This window comes from Podarcis gaigeae (genome assembly GCF_964106915.1).
Source record: "Podarcis gaigeae genome assembly, chromosome: 2".
Taxonomy (NCBI): Eukaryota; Metazoa; Chordata; class Lepidosauria; order Squamata; family Lacertidae; genus Podarcis; species Podarcis gaigeae.
In genome coordinates, this window is record NC_139679.1 from 76,159,976 (window position 1) to 76,173,612 (window position 13,637).

The following is a 13,637-nucleotide window of genomic DNA, read 5'->3' on the forward strand; positions in this document are numbered from 1 at the left end:
ACAAAGCATGGATCCACATGGATCCTCAGGATTTTTGTATTGGGCTACCCCAAACTCACCGTCAGATCACATGTCTGTGGCCACAGCATGAACCACAAAAATCATACATCCGCTGTTTCATTTAGATTTTTTTTTTCTTGTTTTCCTCCTCTAAAAACTATGTGCGTGTTATGGTCGGATGCGTGTTATAGCGAAAAATACGGTATATGCCATTTTGCTATTTATTCTCTTGGATAGCATGAGCCAGTCTTCTTCTTCTTTCCAACAGGACTCAAAGTGGCTTACATCCACTGATAGGGACTGAGTTGTTTTAATTTTTGCATACACCTTGAAAGTGGTTGACAAGTTATGTCCAGCCTTCTATTTCTCATTTGGGAATATTGTGTATTCTGCTTTTATTTATACTACTTTTTGCTCTTATTATGGAAAGAAGGGCAGCCATCGTCTGTTGCTCCAGAATTTAAGGGCTGATTTAACCTGATCTACCTTATCGAAAGCATAAGTAGCACACCATGGGAAGGGTTGGTGGAGAGTAATTCTCCACTTTTACCGTACCAGATGGAGCTCGTACACAGCTGCCCTGGACACAGAAGGCTGATGAGTTGGACTTGGAGAGTCCTATATGGGGAATGGGGGCTGCAGACCATAAAGCACATGGAAAGAAAAACTTGGCTTGAATGGCTTATCTGGAATTATCCTATGATGTGCTCTGGCTGAACTCTGAAAAAGAAGTGAAGGACTCACTATGTCTCCTCTGAACTTTCCACATTCTGTTGTACTTCCCACCAACACCAAGTAATTTCTGACACAGCCTAAACAGCCTTCCCCAGCCTGGTGCCCTCCAGATGTTTGCAGGCACAATTCCCATTCCACAAGTCCCAGTCTATGCTGGCTGGGGCTGATGAGAATTGCACTCCAAGACATCTGGAGGGCACCAGGTTGGGGAAGGCTAGCATAGGATAATTTATCTCCATAATGCTAGAAACAGAGGGTAGGGTGGGGTGGTGAGAGTATATAATTTGAAACGTTGCAGGAGCTTCCCTCTTATTCTTTTTCCTCGGTACAGATAATAACATGTTATGGACACAATGGCAGCCCAGAGTAGTCGATGATTAATGGCTGCCCACTGCAGAGAGTGCACACACAGAAGGGCTATTCAGCCTAGGCAGTTTCATTATTGTGTTCCACCTACTGCTTCTAAGAGAAAGTGATCAGAAGAACAATGACCCATTTTGACAGGAGGGCAAAATGCACACAGCCAACATTCAAGGCTCCAATCAAGGAACATTGTGTCACTTCCAGATGTGGCTGATGACCAAAGACCAAAAGTACAAGTCTTGCTTTGGTGGAGTAAAGAGAGGCTCTTAAAGGCTGCTGATTAGCATGAAGCCTTTCCAGACCGAACACTGTAATATTCAATCAAAGGGGCAATCTCCCGTGTGTGCGTTCTTGCTTCCACCAAAATGAAAAAGGAATCTTGCGATTGTGATCTGTCTGGGGAACAAGGCAGAGTCATGGACAGCTGTTGAAGTTCTTGGCACCCACTGATGGGTGAGCTTTGGCATCTGTCTCCAGGAAGTTGTGGCGATGGTACCGAAAACCTCTGAGTGTGGAGGCAAAGTTTCATGTATTTTTCATGATAAAAAAAGGAAAGGAAAGGAAGCTTTGAGAATACAGAATGCAACCTTATGCATCCTAACTCGGTGCATATTCAAAAGGGCAACCCTTCGCATCCTTACTCAGAAGTAAGTTGCACTGTGCTCAGTAGGGCTTACAGTCCCTGGAAAATATATATAGGATTGCATCTGGGCAAAGCAACCACACATATGGTCAGGGAAGGGGGTGGTTGTTGAAGATGGACCACCAAATCCAAAACCAGGTTGGAAGGTGGAGTGGCTACCAGGGTAGAAGTCGGTCAGCTGTTTTTTTTCCATTTCCTTTTTAATTCCTTCAGTTTAATGTTAAAAAGACTTTCCTTCCCATTGGATGCAATGGCAGTGGGGAGGCAGCTGTGTTTGGCAGCTGATTTTGGGTGACATGAAATGGTGACAAATTCTTAGTTATGTGATTGATCATTGTTATATTATTATTTTACTACCATGACGGGGGGAAGCCATTGTGGGCTTTTCTGCTTCAGGTTCCAAAATATCTTGACCAGCCTTGAGTCTTCTGTGCCTTGACCCTGAAGTGAAGTGGGGGCACCATTTGCTGTTCTGCCCCAAGGAATGGGGGGAAAAAACCTTTAGTTGGGATATCAGTATGGCAACTTCAATAAGAGTAGGGTTCAAAAGCCTGAGATGAGCCTCCACAACCACAGGAGGCTCCCTGCTTCAGAAAGGCACCCTGTGTGAAGGGCAGACCTGCTTTAAAGAGCCATAAGAAGGGGGAGCAGGGACCATGTTGTTGCTATGACTTGCCCAGTCAGTGCCTACTAGCATAAAGGTAAAGGGACCCCTGACCATTAGATCCAGTCGTGGATGACTTTGGGGTTGCGGTGCTCTATTTATCTACTTGCACTTTTGACATGCTTTTGAACTGCTAGGTTGGTAGGAGCTGGGACCGAACAACGAGAGCTTACCCTGTCAAGGGGATTCGAACTGCCGACCTTCTGATCGACAAGCCCTAGGCTCTGTGGTTTAACCCACAGCACCACCCGTGTCCTCCCTACTAGCAGAGCAGGCCCTTATTTACACTAGAGTTTTTCAATTTTGCTGCAATGCTAACAATGATAATGGGCTCATTATGATTCCCAGTGGACTGGAGTGTGCAGTAGCAACTAATTGGCGATTTTGTGGAAGGTTATGTCTATTTTTTTCTGCTTAAGAGGATGCAGATGCCATTATCAATAGCCTTTATTGGAACCGCTAGGAGATGCTCACCAACCCCTGAGTTGCTTGGCTGCTTACTTTCCACAATCCTTAGAGGGTCATTGCCTATCGGTTGAGGACCAGGTTTAAAATCCCGCTTGGCTATGAAGCCCACCGGCTGACCTTGGCCCAGTCCCTATCAGCCTCACCTAATTATGTTGTTATGCAGATAAAATGGGATCAGAAATAACAATTCACACCACTTTGAGCACTTGGGAAGACAAGTGGAATATGACTGCAAATAATGTTCCTGTGGCTAGCACCTTCCAGGATTATTGCATACCCTCCAACATTTCTCTGGAGAAAATAGGGATGTCCTAAGGGAAAGCGGGACATTCTGGGATCAAATCAGAAACTGGGATGGCTTCTGTAAATCCAGGACAATCCCTGGAAACTAGGAACACTTGAAGGGTCTGTTATTGTCAGGCAGTTGACAGCCTAGCACAGCTGTAATCTAGACTGCAGTGCACAGAACACCCTCCTGCTGGTCCAGACTATCCAGAATGTGCTTTCTGGAGCAATAACATTTAAGAAGACTGGGTCAACTCCAAGGAATGCCTATCTAAGCCAGGAATGAGTAACCTCAGGCCTTGGGGACAAATGCAGCTCTCCGGGCCTCTTTATATGGGCCTAAGGATTCCCCTCAGGACACATGCCTTCCTCAGCCATCCTCCTCTGCTCGGGTCACATCATTCACTGCCCTCCTTGCCTGGAATTTGTCCTTGAATTCTGATGCTACTACTTCCTGCTTGCCTGCATGGAGGGTAGAAATGAGTGTGTGGAGGAACTGCCCTACTGGACGAAGGGAAAAGCAACATTCATTGCCCTGCCCACTTTCCCCTCTGGCTCCGACGCTTGTGGCCCTGGAAGGCTGCCCAGAAGGGAGGGTGGTCCTCAGTCTGAAATAAGTTCCCCACCCTGTTCCAGATTATGCTGCTACCTTTTTGTGAGTCCCTGAAATCTTAATAATAAATAAAAATGCTCCTGCTTGTAAGTATGGGCTCTGTGAACAACCTAAAAAATATGAGGGTAATTATTTGGAAAGCTTCACTTAGTAGCAAAAATTAAAGCGACTAGGTAAAACAATGATCTGGGAACTGAATGTGAGAGTGATACCTAAGAATGAGAAACTAAATTGTTTTTACTTGCCTCTCCGAAAAGTAAATGGAAAATCCATTGCTTCGGTAATTTAACCCGTCTGGGCAAACCCTGGAGAATATACACTGGGGAGATGAATGGGGGAGGACAGCGGAAAGTTAATTGACTAAATAGCACAGCATAAGAAGTTTCCTTGTCTGGGTTTTTATTACTTTTGTCAAAGGAAGTGAGGGATTTGCTATAATGGAGAAATCATATGGCCAGATTCGGCAGCCTGTACGAGTGCCTGAAAGCCACATGACAGTAAGCAATGGAGCTCAAATAAATCCCTGGAATATATTTCCTTTAGACTGCAGAGGTTCCTGGGTAGACTTTTGAAGGAAGACTTAGTTTGAGTTTGCATAATTTTACAAACAACCGTCAAATTCAAACAATCTTTGTTGTCTGCCTCGTCTCCTTTTCCTCTTTGAACAATTGTTTTAAATACATATGCTATGTTGCAATTAATTTAACTCACGTGAAGCTCTTTGAGTGCCATGCTGCTTTAAAACGCCTTCTTATCACCGACTTCGTATTTCGGCAAGCCTGGTTTGATCATGAGGCAGGCTGAAGCATTGTTACTACAGTACCTCCAAAATGGCAGCAGGCCTCCTCATCCAGAGAATGTTTCCTTTCTCCAAAATGGGGTCATCCTAGAACAGGGTAGGGAACCACAAGCCTAGGGAGCCAAATGCAGCCCACCAAGACTCACGGTCTGGCCTTTGGGGTTCTCCTTGGGCTACTGTCCCACTCAGACAGAACTAGGGATGCAGGAGCATTTCAGCTCAGCTTGCATATAAAGGCAGGCATACCTAATTTGCACTTCCCAAAACAATATGTGAACAATGCGTGAACATGTGCAAGTAATATGTACAAAAATGCATATGTGTGTGTGTGTGTGTGTGTGTGCGTGCACATTAATGCACACATTAGTGAAAATCATACATGAAATGCATTATCTTAGGGGGAAATTGCTCTGCAAAAATGTGTAGATTGGGAAAAATGGCATACAAAAATGTGCACATTAGGAGAAATTTGCAATAAAATGCCAATTAATTTTTATGAAGCCCTTTTTTAAAAAAAGCAAATTGATGTGGAAATTTGGAGAAAGGGAGAAACTGAAATTGTCAGATATGCCCATTGCTTGTCACAACCTTCCCCTGTGCTTTGCTGCACCTTCCTTGAATGTTTTTGCCTGGCTGGAGTGTGTCTTTGACTTCTAACAATGTCTCTTGCCTGCCTGGAAGGAGGACAGAGAGGGGTGTGTGAGCGTGTGTAAAACTTGCCTGCCACACAAAGGAAATTTCTACATTGATTACTGTGCCCAGCTTTGTTTCTGGCCCCACCCACTGCTTGCATGTGACCCTCAGAAGGTTGCCAGAAGGGATGTGGCCCATAAACTGGAAGAGGGTCCCCACCCCTGCTCTAGAATGAAGCTTTTCTGGGAGTGAGTTCCACAGCCATTCCTAGAGGTGTCCAGTGTCCCCCTGCTCCCCCCCTCCTTGAGGGGCAGGGGGCTGGGCACTAGCAGAGGGAAGAAGTCCTACTCCAGAGATGCTGGAAGGCAGGCTAGCACCAACTGGTGGTGAAGGCTCTGGCCACATGAAATTCACAATCACCTAAAAACTTGCATACTTTTAAAAAAAAAAACTTGCAGCCATCATATTATTGGTGAGCAGTAACCAAGTTGCTGCCTAAAAACGTGCTATGTGCTGGATATCTTGCTTTTCTGAACTGGTGTTCTTCCTTCGGATTTGCTGTCCTCCATTTAAGACATGCATTGTCACCAGTGAAATTTATGGTTGGACTTTGTGTTCCAGCCGGTCGTCTTTTTAAAACACAAAACAAAGGCCTCTGGATGTGTCCTGTAAATTCTGATGACAAGAATAAACAGGCTTAGATCACAGCCCATTACTTATTATTTGTTGACCTAGCAAATGGTGCTGCTGTTGGCTGCAGCACTGTCGGTTACAGGGTGCAGCTGGATATTATAAAGCCTTGAGCATTTCCAGGGCCAAGAATCTAGTGGGATTATGCAACCTAGAGCCTGTATTAGGAATGGCTCAACTGTCCAGAAGCTATGGAACTCCAACTCCCAGCATCCCTGGGCAACATGGCCAATAGTTAGTAAAGATGAGAGATGCAGTCCAACATCTCAAGAGCATCAGCTTCGCTATCCCTGGCCTATAAGTGGGTTGCGTTCATACTGTTCATCCTTTTAGCTCTCCACCAGTGCATCACTAATTTATGCTGATCAGAAGGAAACTCTGGTTAATTCATTTGGTTAATTCATCTGTTTCATTATTAACAACATTTATATGCCACGCAATACTAGTGCACTCTGGGCAATCTGCAAACAATAAGGCATTAAAATGCAATAACAATCACAGAACAATTAAATAAATAGATTCCAGCACAAAAATTCAGCATGCAAAGTTCAGCGTTGGGGAGCAAGACAGCCTGGAGAAGTACAACGTGTCACTAAGAGTGTGCAACAAATCTAAAATCCAACCGATTCCAATCTTTGCAGTGTCATGACCAGTAGTAATTAAGCCCTTCCCTTACTTATATTTGGATTAACTTTCTTTTTTAAAAGGACTGTACAAGACTCTGTTTGCCAAGGGGATGCTAATGGATGGTCTGGCATGGCTCCAAAGGCTCAGTTGTACCTATGGGGTGGACTAAACCTGATAAATTTCAGCACTCAGTAACAAAATCCAGACTGTAGCTACAAAAATGCAGAATGATGGAAAGAAGGACGATACCTCGAGCCTGGTGACTTTTCAAAAGCCTATTCTCCAAGGAGCTAAATAGTCTTTGCCCACCAAGTCAATCCTTTTGGAGTTAGGGTTTACTTTTTAACACTTAATAAAACTTTCCATATACTCATGGCCCATATTTTGGTCACAGATGAAAGTTACGGTGTGGACAGAGATTTACCGGCATATAATTTCCCAGAATGCTTTTAGAATCTTACAGGTCCACCACATATGATAGAAAGTGCCTTCCTTTTGCTTACATTTCCAGCAGATATTTGCACTTGTCTTATACATTTTTGCAAGCTTACTAGGAGTCAAATACCACCGGTACATCATTTTCACATAATTTTCTTTCAGCGTACAACATGCTGAGAATTTCACCACATTCAAGAAGGGGAGGGGAGGGGAAGTGCCCTGCTGCAGGAATTCCTTTCCTCTTCTTAGATGGCATTTTTGAGGGACGAGCAAGGACAGTGCCATCCTGTTTCATCACCCGATATGAAATGGGAAGGTGCCGCCCCAACTCACCACCTCCCAAGCCTCCCTTTTTACATATATAATAATTTTTATTTGATTTTACAAATATAGAATTATAACAATCCAAATTACATATCCCTATTTAGAGATTTCTCCAAATCTCTGGACTTCCCACCTCCCCCTCCATGGATCCTATTGTCCACCTTCTCAACTGCATATTATTTCACAGTCCACATTTTATATTTTTCCATACTATCCATAATATTCGCTACATTACAAGTGTTATTAAAATCCTGCTAAGGTTTTCATCTGCTTACAGTGGTCTCCTAGATAAATTATAAATTTTCCTCATTCTTCATTGAAGTTTTGGTCTTGGTTCCTTAGCCTTCCGGTCAGTTTTATCATTTTGGCATAGTCCAACAGCTTGGTTTGCCATTCCTCTCTGGTAGGGACTTTGTCTTCTTCCCATCTCTGGGCTAGTAGCATCCGCATTGCTGTTATCACATACAGGAAAAGTCTTTTCTCTTCCTTTGAAATGTCGGTACCTACAATTCCTAATAAAAGGCTTCTGGGTTTGTTTGTTTGTTTTTACAAAAGTTATTTTAAACATTTTTTTCAATTCATGGTACAGAGTTCATGTTTAGTTGATCATAATCAACATTAAGCAGTGGATTAAAATCACTAAACTTCAATCCACACCAGAGCAAAATATCTACATGAAGGCCCTGGTGGAAGTTTCAAGGGATGTAGGTTTGTGTATCACCAATATGCAGACAATACTTTCATCTAATGCCGGAGAGGTTGTTGCAATCCTGAAAAGTTATAGGTTGGATGTGGGCAAAATAAACTGAGGCTTTATCCAGACCAAACATAGGTTCTGTTAAAATGAAAGCTAATCTGGAGTTAGGAGTGCAGCTTCGTTTGACTGGGCTTGCACTCCCCTTGAAGGATCTGGTTTGCAGTTGGAATGGGGGGTATTTCTTTGTCCAGCTTTGGTCCTCAATGCTCAGGTTGCTAACTGTGGCAAGATGTCTAAACAGTTTTGATTAACGCACCAACCCTTTCCGGGGGGGGGGGGGAGAGAAGATCTGGCTGCACATGCTTCGGCCACATCCAGGTTCGTTTGCTGCAATGCACTCATCATATGGCAGCTCTTGAAAAGTGTTTGGAAACTTTAGCTAGTGCAAAATGCCACAGCTGAGGTGTTGGGTGGGATCCCCTTCACAGAGCAATTTACTCCCATGTTCTACAGGCTGCTGGTTTGTTTCCAGACCCATTGTAAGGGGCTGGCTGTAGCAGGTTTGCCAGCAGCCACACCCAAAAGCAGAACAAATGCCTAGCACTTACCTTGAAGCATGGAAAAACCAGCCTCCCCTTCCTTTCTGCTCCATTGAGGGATGCTGCTTTCCCTCACTGTCACAGAGCTACCTGCCATACAAAAGAAGTCAAGTATGAAGCCACTTTGGGCAGCCAGACCAAGGACCATCAAGAAGGGAAGGGCTGCTGACAAGAGCTGCCACACTGTAACATGTAACTCTGCAATAGACTGGGGCTGGAGATCAAAAAGTGCAGATGTATTGTGCTGCTCAGGGCCCCAGCCAGGAGAATGTAGAGAGGTGGAGTTTCAGGACCAGCTGGAGGAAAATTGCTATGAATTTTCTTCCTTTGACTCCATCCAGCTCAGGTATCCCAACCATCACCATGCTAGAAAGCAATTTTTGAGGTTCGTGCAATGACCAGATTCTATAACAAAAAAAAATCTATTCCTTTAATAGAATTGGGGCAAGGTGACCTGATATGGATACTGTTTTCTTTTCTCTGGTGTAAAAAGATCAGCCAGTTCTCATGGGATGGATGTCTCATTCATTTCATGACTGTTGAGTCCATTATTTTATTTATCATCAAGACCTAGCTATTTTGCATTTTGAAGGCATTAGAACTGAGACACAATGTAGTATTTAACAGCTAATAGGTCATAAACGCCCAAAGATCTGGCCTTAAGTATACCCTGTTGTTGTCCTGCCTACATGCTTTCATGATGTTCTAGACATGGTTGATGACAACATCTACTCCATATCCATTGTCCATTGTCCAACATCCAAGGTGGGTTCCGTGGCCTGTGGAATAGAGCAATTCCTAAAGTTATGGTGGTGGCTTGGAGGTTTTCCCCTTCAATTCTAGTGGCAATTAACACATGTATAAATCAGTTCCCACGGTGCTTCTTCCAGTTCCTTGTGCCTATAAGGTATTGTGCGTGGAATTCAACATAGCGCTAAGAAGATTGTTCCATCACCATAAACATCTGTTTGCCCAAGAAAGCAATCTGCCTCGTGTGCTGTTCTAGGCTTCTCCCAACCCTCCAGAGCAGATTTGGGGGAGGTGCAGGGGTGCATAGTATGAGGAGCGGTGAAGGAAAACCCCATTGCTATAGTGCACCAGGTTAGTTGAATCCAGCACTGTGTGTCTTAATACAGCCTTGATTTTATTCAGGCCCATTCTATGTACTTGTCTGAGGGAGCAACACAATATTTCCCAAGTGAAGGGATATACTTCAGAACAGTTAATTGCACCTCTCTGTCTGGTAGCTGAGAAGAAGTGTGTGTAGCCAGCACTTGGCCTTGACAAGGGCACCTTAAGCTCAAAATGGCGGAGCCCACTTTCCTGCTGCCAGGATTCCCTTGGTATAACTTACAGCTAATCACATCTGGTTATAATCACCCCTCTTGCAAAATTCTGATTCCAACGGATTGTACGCCTCTGGGTGGAAATGAGCTATCGGGTGGCCATCTGTTTCCTCCATGCATGTACCTTGATGCTAGCTTACTTTTCCTATCCCCTTGTGGTTTAAATTAATTAGAAAATAAGAATATAGCTGTTAGGATGGCAGATTACTCTTAAAATAAGCTGACACAGAAGCACGTTTTTATACAGACTTAGGGGGCCTGGGCTAAGCAGGAAAAGTCATTTTGATCAGGCTATGAATATTTACACACAGTGATCACCATGGCAATCTTTACACACTCATCTTTTTCGACTCCTGTAGGTGGTTTTCCTGCTCATTTTTGCAATTTGCTTTGCAAATAAATCGGGTGATAAAGAAGACTAACAGAATGGTGCTCTTTCTGTTAGTGGGTGCTTTTCCAGACAGGGAATGAAATTGCCAAAGAAAGGGAAACTTCAAAACACACACACACACAAAAAAAAACACAGCTCAAGATGAACTCCCAAAATCATGAGCCTAAAAACATGTACAGCCCCTTAAGCCATGGATCATTTTCCTAGGTGGCCAAAAAACTGATAGTTGTCCATGAAGAACCTGCCTCCAGTGCAGTAGCTGTGCTTCTCCATACCCCATTATTGAGTCTTTTCCAACACTTCACTATCACCCTTGTTTACTGTATGGAGTTCTTCATTCAGTCCTTAGTCAAAACCAAAGCATCACACTTAGCACACATAAACACTGCACATCTGGATTAACATCACAGTTTCGGCTTCGGCAGATTTTTCTACTATGCATGGCGTGTCTGCAAGTCTTCGCAGTTTGTTTTTTCCCCCAACCGCAGTTTTTCCAAACTTAGTAGAGCATGGGAACTAGTCACATGGCATTCTTTAGGTTTCAACACAAAGTGTTGCCAGCTTGTGTACTGTTCTGGCGTTGCCAAATAAAGAGCTTTGTTTTTGTATAAGGAGAACTGGAAGGTTCTTCTCTCCTTCCGCTCCGGCACTCTTAATGACAGAAAACAAAGCACAATTGCGGGTTTTGCTCTGACACTTAAAAAAATAAAAAAATCAACTTTGGCACAGACAAAGTGTAAATATTTTAAGCTCGAAAGATAAATGTTTCAGCATGTTGTGTGTATTTGGATCCTTCACAGTGTAATGGAAATGGTAACTACAGCCGTTGTTACTAGGTGCATCTGAGATGTGTGTAGCAAACTGATCTTTCACAGCCGTGATTTCAACCCGTTTGAGGAAACCTGGAGCCTTTCAGAAGCCTTTTGAGGGTTCTTTATTAACAAGACCAACATATGTTAAAAAAAAAAAAAACCCACCAGAGGCTTTTTTACTAGGCATTTTAGGTGCAGAGATTCCAAAAGAGCAGAAACGATTATTTATGTATGCGATGACAGCAGCGAGGATATTACTGGCCCAGAGATGGAAAGAAGATAAAGTCCCGACCAGAGACGAATGGCTGATGAAGGTGATGGACTATGCAAAATTGACCAGGAAAATCAGAAACCAGGAAGAGAAGAATTTTAAGAAGGAATTGGGGGGGGGGATTATAATGTATCTAAGAGAACACTGTAAACAATAAAAAACTTTGGCAGGATTTGAGTAATGCTTGTAATGTATGAAAAACTATGGTAACAATGAATCCTTTTAAAAAATATAGAGAGAAAATAAGGGAAGCAGTTGAAAAAAGATTGATAATGGTAACCATGGAAGGGCGGAGGGGAGTCGAAGGATTCAGGCGGTCCTAAATGACGGTGTTGGTGTTTAATGTTTGAATTTAAATTTGTTATGTAAAGCCTAATAAAAATATATTTTAAGAAAACACAAGGCCAACTTATGTAATATGTGTGTGCGATCAGGAAGAAAACTACCCCATAATATGTAATACATATCAAAAAACAATAGTGTGGTCCCAAAAGGTTGTCCAGCTACCACATCAGGAGTAAGATGCTACATATTCCCAGAGGCTGCTGAATGTGTAGGATGCTACATGTTAAAAAGGAGGGGAAGAGGCAGAAGTACAGCCACAATGGCCAAATATTATGCTCATTTCCAAAATTCCCTGTCAAATGTCAGGATTTATTCAGGTACATTAGTAAAACCCTTCCCCCCATCCCGCCCAGCCTTGCAGTACAATAAAATTCTCATCTAGTACTGATGTGATTTCTTTTTAACAAGTGCCTTCAATAAATGATCCAATTTCACTTATATGTCTGCATTTACTAGGTCACTCTGGAAAATGCCTGGAATTGGTGAAGATATTAATAATATTTTTCAAGTTGCTGATAACACTGGTCAACAACAAATTTGTTGTCTCCGTTTTTTTCAGTTGATTTAGGATGAATCTGATGCGCTGAATCCAAAAATCACATTGGTTTTGCTCAATCAGGTCAAGTTTTTGAGCTATGGCCACATGTCGTTTTTTTACGTTTTTGTTCACATGTACACTTGTGTGGAGCATTTTAGAAGAAGTTGGTGGGGGTAAAATGCCATGTCAAATAATTGTTTTGATTGGAAATGATTATTTTAATGACAAGAAGTATTCAGGTCCGATAGTTCTGGGTGATTATGTTGAAAAGGGATCAGTTTGAAGTCATAAAACCTTGAAATCTCCCATAAATTGGTGCGGCAAAGCATAAAGTTGCTTACCATGCTTATTTTGGTATTAAACATGGTGACCAGGATAAAGCCTGGGCGCCACACATGGTGTGCAAGGCAGACACCGAGACTCTATGTGGGTGGACCAATGGCAAGAGGAGTCTGAACTTTGGAATTCCCATGGTTTGGAGGGAGCCGACATACCATGTCACTGACTCCTACTTCTGCGCTGTTGATGTGACTGGGATCAACAGAAAGAACCGGAACAGCCTCAAGTATCCTGATCTTCAATCAGCAAGTCGTCCTGTAGCTCATTGTGATGAAATTCCAGTGCCTATCTTCGGAGAACTTCCTGACATTAGTGACGAAGATGCCTCCAGTGTTGAAGGACATGAAGAAGAAGAAGTGGTTCTTGAAGATGATGCTCCATATCCATTTTCCCAAAAGGAGTTGAATGATCTAGTCTGCGACCTCAGCTTGTCAAAGGACTCTGCCGAACTGTTGGCATCCAGATTGAAGGAAAAAACCCTCCTCTCTGACAGTGCTCGCATCAGCTTCTTCCGCAACAGGCATCAAGAGTACCTCCGTTTTTTCTTGGAAGAGAAGGACTTGGTGTACTGTGCAGATATAGCGCAGCTTCTGCTCAAGCTTGGAGTGCCACAGTACGAACCCAAAGATTGGAAACTGTTCATTGACAGCAGCAAGCGATCACTGAAATGTGTTCTGCTACACAACGGCAACCAGTTTGCCTCTATAACCCTGGCTCACTCGACTACACTGAAGGAGAACTATGAAGCTGTGAAGTATGTGCTGGAGAAAATTGGTTATGATCAGCATTGGTTATGATCAGCATAAGTGGTTTATTTGTGTTGACCTGAAGATGGTGAACTTTTTGTTGGGACAACAGTCTGGCTTCACCGAGTACCCATGTTTTCTGTGCATGTGGGAATGTAGGGACCGTTCTCAGCATTACACAAAGAAGGACTGGCCTGTGCAGGAGGAATTGGTGCCTTGCAAAGAAAGGAACGTCATCAACGACCCTCTGGTTCACCAAGGCTCTGGACAA